Genomic DNA, 8,691 nt, shown 5'->3' on the forward strand with positions numbered 1-8,691 from the left:
TACCGCCTCTCTCTCCTCCTCGGTCAGCTTCTGCCTATGTCTCTCTCCCCCTCTCTCTCTCCCCCTCTGTGCCTTGGCTTGAGTGCTGGCGACGCGAGGCTTCAAAATTGCACACGAGACTTCAAAATAAGAGACTATCTCGGTCTCTCTCGACACTTCAGAATAAGAGCTCCCTCTCCCCACCACCACCACCACCAGAAAATGAATGTACTATTCAAAATAGCGAGTGAAATAATAGTGAAATTTAAATAATCCTCATATCTCTGGGGACCCTGAAGAACCTCGTCAAGGTCCCCTGGAGGTCCTGGGACCCCACTTTGGGAACTATCGCCCTGAAGGAGTACTTGGAACTATTTACAATAACCTACTAGCCTGTGAATGAGAAAAATCAGACAGAAAAAATATTATTATATTTAATGTACAACACAGAAAACGATATTTTTGGCCAGCAAACCAACACAAGTCGTCCCACTAGTGTCAGAATAATGTAAACCTCAATATTCATTATCATAATTAGGATATCAATAATTATGATAAGATCGTTATGAGGGCTTATGTCACATTTGTTATAATTAGCTCTTGCACATTATCCTAATAGCCTACAAAATGCTAAAACTGCTACAATAAATCCAGTTTGGCATTTATGACATATCATTAGTGGTTCCATTTGCATATTGTTTACACATGATGTAGGGTATAAATATTTTAAATAAGTTGTTATGATGTCAAATGAGTACATCACATTTATGTTGGTAGTAAAGAGGTAGTGTCAGCTGAATGCACAGTGTTTCTTGTTGTATAGTGACACCTTCTGGCCAATAGCCATACACTGCTGCTGGCTACCTGCCCAGTGTATAAGCTTTATGCACTTCAGATATACAGTCTATATTAAGACAGAAATTATTGGCTACCATTATAGGCAGTGATGCAATGGAACATAAAAAGGTTTGTAAATTATAACAGTCAGTGATCACCATAAGGCATGACAATCGCCAACATAAATAATATCAGTTATATTGTCAGAAAATTATTAATTTATGTTCATTTTTCCTTAAAAGAAAAAATAAATATCATCATAACTTAGATCAGTGTTATACCTTTTAGTGTGATATGCATTTAAGTCATAAAGAATTATGCCAGCCAAAAAAGGTGGGCAAAGACTGTTTCTATAAATAAATAGGTGGATAAACTTGGTTTTCCCTTCACTACAACCCTGATTGTAGGCTGTTATTATAAGCTATTATTATTGGGCAGGGGTTCCCAAACTTTTTCATGTCAAGGACCCCTAAAAAGATATACATTATGATAACATTTTGTGCTTTGTTATTTGATATAATTTGGTGCAAATTTATATAACTAACTACTCATTTTGCCGGGGACCCACTGAATCCCCTCAAGGACCCTTGGTGGTCCCTGGACCACAGTTTGGGCACCACCGGTATGTATAATGTATAAATGAAAGCAAAATTTGCTTATACATTGTGCTTGTACATATTGATTTCTTCTTATTAGACAGTATAAAGTGGGGAGTGTAAGGAATGATGGGAGGGGAAAAAGAAAGGAGGGTAACAAGCAGCAGAAGTAATGAGTCAGATGTGAACGCACAGTGTCATGAGTGCCTGCATGGTCTGTTCTGATTGAGCCACCAGGGATCACTTCTACCCTGCTGGCCTATTGAACTCTCCCACCTGATACTTCTCTGCCTTGTCAGGAAGATTCTCACCCTTATGAAAAAGGACCACAGTAACCATATAATACATTTTGGAAGGATTTTACAAAAACTATAAGTCCCTAAAGGAAGATGATGGTGGTACCATAGAGATAAAAATACCATAAAGTACAATAAGGTCGCTGTAACTCTATTGAGTACCACCACCGAAAATTATAGGATTATTATAGTGACCTTTGTTTTATTACTCAGAGAGAGTAGATTAACATTTCCCTTTAAAGAAAAAGGAGGAAGAGGAAGCATGCTGGCTGGGGTCATATGATTCTCAGAAGTCAGACAGAGCCGGACACACAGACATCAATAAGACATGTGGCCCGATGTGGGAATGGAAATGTTGCTGTCTCATTGGCACTTTTCAGTGTATGCATGTGCTAGTGAGAACACAATTCTCAATAATATGTAGTTGAACCTGGGCCAGTGGAGTGGGAACAACTCATGAGTCCCTCTCTATCCCTGTGCAAGTGAAATGAAAGTATAGTGAAGGAGAATTTAATCACTGGCATACAGTCAGTGGCAAAAATCTTTCTGCTGAATACTCATTACATTTCTGTTGGTAAAAAGATACATTTGAAGCCAAACTGTTGGCTATTGATTCTGTCAATATGTTTTCTTATATTAAAAGAAAACTGGCACAGAAGTGGGTTTTGATAGAGGGCATGAGCAACAACTGCAATAGTAAGAGGTAAATCTATACATTTTAAATATATATATTTGGAGCAGCAGGGTCACATAGTGCGATGACAGGTTCAAGCCCCATGTCGGCAAGCATCTGTCCTGCTGAAGTGTCCCTGAGCAAGACACTGAATCCATATCAGCTCCATGGGTGCCCCTCTGTAGCTGAACCTGACCTTTGACCTCCCTGTGGAGGGGGGCAAGAAAAAAGAAAATTTCTCTACAGGGATCAATAAAGTATCACACTATTATTGTACTTTTTCTGTTAAAATGTATCCTACATATTAACAACTGAGAACCAAAAATGTACCTTAAACTGCAAAGGGAGCAAGTGTTGGTCCCTTAGGTATTGCTGGTTATCTAGCCTAGAAATAGAAAATGATTTTAATGTATTCTAATGGCACTATTACTGATAATGTCAGAGAGCCCTGAAGGTGACAATACTTTTGCTGGCTGGTTCCTGGGACAGAAAGACAGCTGTTTGTGGCTCCACAAAAGAAAAAAACAGACTGAGAAACACTGTACCAAGGTACAATTTTCTCTAAGCATACAAACACACACACACAGACGCCACTCTCCAGACACCCCACGACAAATGTGTCCCCTCCCCCACGGCCCCCGTCCTCGCTCCCCTCCTTTTTGGCCTCCCCCCTCGCCTGCTGTGTACACAGCATTGTAGATAAAGTCTGCCTGACCTCCCACCAGTCTCCCTCCCTCCCCTGCCTCTCACCCCCACTCCACCCCCCCTCCGCAATATGATGACTGGAGCCTCTCTCCAACTACAGGGGGCGCCAGTAGCTACTCCACTGCCGCCATGCAAAGCTTCTCTCTGCTCCTCACTCCCCCCCCCCCCATCCCCCCCCCACCCCAACACACACACACACACACACACACACACACTCTTCCTCATTCTCGGCCTCTCCCCCTCCCTCCACCTTCAGTACACACAGTACTGCAGATGAGGCCCTCCACAATCCACTAGGCCTCTCTCTCTCTCTCTCTCTCTTTCTTCCTTTCGCTTGTTCTCTCTCTCTCCACTTATGATGATGTCACCAACTCAGTTTCTGGGGCCCTATTCATGCAACATCCTGGAAAATCTGATTCACATTTTGACTGGTAAATTGGAAGCCATTATTTGTAATGTGTCTTGGCATTCTTGGCTCTCATTTCGTAAAGGTGAAACCCTTATACCCCCAGTTGCCCATTGCCCATATCTGTATATCTATTGCTCATATAACATAACATACATCAGGAACAATCAGTGACGTTATAAGAAGAGTAGGTACTCCGGTCCCATATATAGAGATGTAACCATTGTAGAGATCCCACTTTTTATTGGATGCTTGCTGAGCTGCTGCTGCACTCTTCCTCCATCCTCAAATTGTTTAAAAAAAAAAAAAAAAGTTATACTCTCTTTACAGCTGCTATAAGTTACAAAGAATATTCTGGTAACTAGTTGGTTGAAAGACAGTTTTCTTACAGTATACTAACATTCAAGAAAGAATTGTATGCATGAATGGGAATTACCACTGCAGATATCGTATGTCCTTTATTGAGACAGTTTGAAGACTGAGAGTGGTCTAGAATAGGGGAGACACAGGAATTACAGTTCCTGAGGTTTTCCATCTTAAGCAAATAAGGGTAAACATCGTCAACGCACTTCGAATTGGTTTCACTCTTGGAAAATGGCTGAGATGATCAAGATTGGCATTCCTACTCCTATGGGATTTACCCAATATGGGACTTGGCTTATTATCTTGAAGCAGGCTTTCCATGACTCAATTGGGTTTCGTCTCTCTCTATGGAAGGACTAACTGCTAGTGCGAGTAGCTACTCCACAATTACTGTTCCTCTCCTTGTTGCCCCAGTCCAGCTCTGCTTGTGGTCCTGCAGCTCACTGAGTTGAGCATGGCACTAAGACTTTCTGGGTTGGGGGTTCAATTCCCACTTGGGCCACACCAGCTGAAACTGTATGTGCTGATGATAGTGTAAGGTAATGTGAGGTTACTTGTCACCTCCTCGTCTCCTCTTCCTCCCCCTTCCTCTCTTTGTGTCTCATCCTTCCCCTCTTTTTCCTCTCGTCCTTCTTTTGGTGTCTCCCGCTACCCTTCCATTTCCTCTTTCGTCCTCACTGGACTTTGTCTCTTCCCCATCATGGCGGACGTCTCCCCTCTCTGCCTCACTTACAATTGGCCATGGCCATGGGTCTCTCCCTCTATCTCTCTCCGTCTCTCTCTCTTTCTCTCTCTCTCTCTCTCCCCCTCTCTCTCTCTTCATCTCAGTTTTCTGTGCCTACTGAATGATTCAATTTTACCCTATTCTCTCCATGAATCATTTGCACTGTGTGTGTGTGTGTGTGTGTGTGTGTGGTCCACTTGCAGCAATGACAGGAGTATCTTTTCAGCTGCAGGAGGCGCTAGTAGTGGCCTAGGTCCGCCACCATCTGTCTCCCTCTCTCTCTCTCTCTCGCTCTCTGTCTCTCTTTCTTGCTCCATTCCCCCGGCCCTCCTCCCCCCTCCGCTGTGTCTAATGCCTTCCTCTCCTTTCCCTCCCTCAACCCCCCCCCCCCCCCCCCCCCCCCCCCCACTACATCACCCAGCACTGCGGACGAGGCCTCTCGCCTCCCCCGCAGTCTGCAAGGCCTTTCTTTAGCCCACCCCCCCACTACCTCCTCTCCTTCCCTCCCTCCCTCTCCCTCTCTGCTGCTCTCTCTCTCTCCTTCCTCTCCACTGTTTCCTGACATTTTATTCCCCCCCATCTACCCCCCCCCCTCTCTCTCTCTCTCTGTACTGATGTTGTTATTGTCCCAGTTTTGTGGGGACCCTGATCTATATGACCTCTAGCTACATGCAATATTCAGAGGATGTGAAGTACATGATGAAATCTTGTACCGCAACAGCACAGTTCCCCAAACTCCCCCCTCCACCACCCCCACTCACCCCACCCCCCCTCCCAATCTGGAGACTGTTATTATTTCTCATTACCCTGCACCGAGACGGAAATCTCACATCTGACTCCTGCCAGTCTCCTACAGGGGGCGCCGTCTGCGACTCCACCGCCGCCATTAGGCTACATTACAAGCTGCTCACGGCCTCCCCCCCCCCCCCCACCCCCCCCCCTCCTCTCCTCTCTCTCTTATCTGTCTCTCTGTTTCTTCTCAGCTCACCCCCCTCCTCCTCTGCTTTCTCTCTCTCTCTCTCTCTCTCTCTCTCTCTCTCTTGGTCTTCCTCCCTGTCTCTCTCTCTCTCTCTCTCTCTCTCAGCTCCCCCTCTCTTCATCTCCCTCGCCTCACCCTCCTCCTCCTCCTCCTCCTCCTCTCCGTCCCCCTTCCTCCCCTCCTCTCCAAAGCATTGCAGATGAGGCTTTCCTTCCTCCACCTTCCTCCTCTCTCCGTCGGCTATTATAGGCCTTGCCTCACTCTCCCTCCTCCTCCTCCCCCTTTTCTTCTCCCTCCCTCCCTCTGTCTCTCCTCTCTCTCTGCAGCTGGCGTTGGCATTGTCTTTGGTTTAGTTGGAAGCCCTGATCATCATGCGATCGCCACAAGATCACAGTTCAGGTGGATGCGGGTGGCGGGCCAGGTGGGAGAAAATGCTAAATTGACCTGTGGCCGCTTCAGCCAATTAGTCTCTCTCCCATTAAGCTGTTTTGTCTCGGTTGCCCGTACTTCTTTGTGTCTGACAGCAGGGAAAGCACAGAGGCAAGAGGGTCTCTCTCCCTCTGACTACAGGGGGCGCCAGTCGCTACCCCACCGCCGCCATTGCGTAGCTCCTCTCCTCCACTCCTCACCCCCCCCCTCCTCTCCTGTCTTCCTCTCTCTCCCCCTCCTCCTTCTCCTCTCCCCGTCTCTCTCTCTCACTCTGTCTCCTTCCCTTTGCCCTCCCTTCCCCCAACAGCCCTCCTCCTATCCCCGCCTCTCTCTCACTATCTCCCTCTCTCCTCCCCTCCCCTCCCCTCCGCTCCTTCTGTCCCTACCACTTCCTCTCCTCTCTCTCTTTCTCTCCAGTCCCTCTCTCACTCTGTCTCCCTCTCTTCCCCTTCCCCCTCCCCCTCTCCCTTCCTCTCCTCTTTCTTTCTCATGCTGTCTCTCTCTCTCTCTCTCTCTCTCTCTGTCTCCCTCTCTTCCCCTCCCCTTCCTCGGCTCTGCTCCTCCTCTCCCTACCCCTTCCTCTCCTCCCTTTCGCTCCCGTCTCTCTCTCTTTCTCTGACTCCCTTTTCCCACTCCTCCCCTCCCCCCAGCTCCCCACCCCTTCCCCTCGTCTCTCTCTCTCTCTCTCTCTCTCTCTCTCCTCCCCTCCCCTCCCCCCTTTGAAAGGCTGTTAAGCGCTCCTTCTGCACACAGCACTGCAGATGAGGCCTCCGCCTCCCCCACAGTCTGCCAGGCCTCTCCTCCAGCCTCCCCCACCACTCCTTCCCTCCCTCCATCCTACCCTTCCTCCCTTCCTCGCTCGCTTGCTCGCTCCTTACAACAGCATAGCAACACTGAGTAGCCAGCCAGGGAGAGTCTCTCTCTCTCTCTCTCTCTCTCTCTCTCTCTCTCTCTCTCTCTCTCCCTCTCTCTCTCCCTCTCCCTCTCACACAGGGGCAGTTTCCCTCCATTTTAGATTCTTCCTTCCAGGGCAGCAACGGAAGGGGACAGGAATTACATATATGTGTGTAAAAATATATATATGGAACATATATGTCTGATGTCATTCAATTTACCTGGGTTGGTAGGTACAGTGCAACTCAATAGAGGCAACTCAGTGAGATCTGTGAGATCTGATTGATCCCTATTCTGGGAGAGTGCCTGTCATCCATTGGTGCGTCTCAGAGAAGGGTTAATAATGTAGCATTCTATTTCTAACCTAGGCTTTTCCTCACCAACCATCTAATCGTCGGCAACAAGCTGACATGGTATGACAACACTATTGGCTCCATTCGGCACAGCTGTATAACCAGGCCGGAGAAGCACATATTGTAGCTCTCTCACAAACATATCATGTATTCTGTTTCATGTTCTCACAAAGCCCCTCAAATCCTCCCATTGTGCACCTGGGGAGGGGGAGCTCAGATAAGCTTTACTTAAAATGTATAGGTTGTCACAGGTTACAGCAACTAACTGGCCATGTAGACTGCAGAGCAGTGTATAGATCAGGCCATACAAAGATATGTTGAGTATAGCTATGTTAAATACCAGTGTAACTACCATTGAAACTGACATTCTGCATGGTTGGTGTTACTCCAATATGCCCACTTCCTCCTCCACTGCTACACCAGAGATGTAATGCAGTTCTGACCTTGAGGGGCTACATTGTTCGGCAACATAATTTTGGTTACCAAGCAATAACGGACTTTCCTGGAACAATTTTGGCCTTTCCAAGACACAGTTCCTTCTTTACCCGACTCACCTTGATAATATCTTCACTGTGAGTGAAGAAGGTGCATTTTAGTTCTTTTTTGTACAAAATCTTATTGAATTCCATAGTCAAGAGGTAGCACATCCTTCATGTAGTGATGGAAAGAGGATAATTTGCTTTTTCATTGAAACCTCAGGAACTGGAATTAAATCCCATCCTTAAGTGATATGGGTATTCCATACTGCACCCAAGATTTCTGAAGCAGGGTAAAATCTCATTAAGATGTACTGAAGCGACTTGGCATAAGAAGCTGTGTGCTGACAAGTTCACTCTGATGACAAGGTCTGCCCAAGTCAGGCCTGATTGGTAACCAACGTAACCAAACGTAACCAAAGTTACTAACCCCAACTATTCCTTAAATCGGTTTAATTAGAGGGTACATTTTACTACCTTACACAACAAATAACAGAACCATCAAACTTTTCTCTGACACCCTCTACAAACTACTGTAACTCACAGAGATCTAAATACAATGTGAAAAATGTACAAAAATGCAGAAAATCAAACAAGACGCAAAATTTTTGTGGCACTATACATATCAAACCCATTCATTCATTGCAGCATCACTTTTAGCCCTTAATCATTCCTGGCAGTTGATATCATGGCTGCTGGCCAGGCTATGGTGTCTGCTTTGAGAAGTTCAACCCAGAACTAAAAACAATAATTTCTATAGCTAAAGATGGAACTGCACAACCCTTATTAAAGGGTGGGCATCATCAATTCCTAAACTTTAGACAGAGATCTGGAGCAGACTTACAAGACATACTCTACAGGAATAAATACAAAAAAAAAAGAAAAAAAAAAGATCCAATTCTGATTGCTGCTGTACATTAAGAAGAAGTGAGATTTATTTTTGTGGGCATTCCTTTTGTTCCGTATTTGCAGTCATTCTAA

This window comes from Centroberyx gerrardi, chromosome 14, assembly GCF_048128805.1.
Source record: "Centroberyx gerrardi isolate f3 chromosome 14, fCenGer3.hap1.cur.20231027, whole genome shotgun sequence".
Classification (NCBI taxonomy): domain Eukaryota; kingdom Metazoa; phylum Chordata; class Actinopteri; order Beryciformes; family Berycidae; genus Centroberyx; species Centroberyx gerrardi.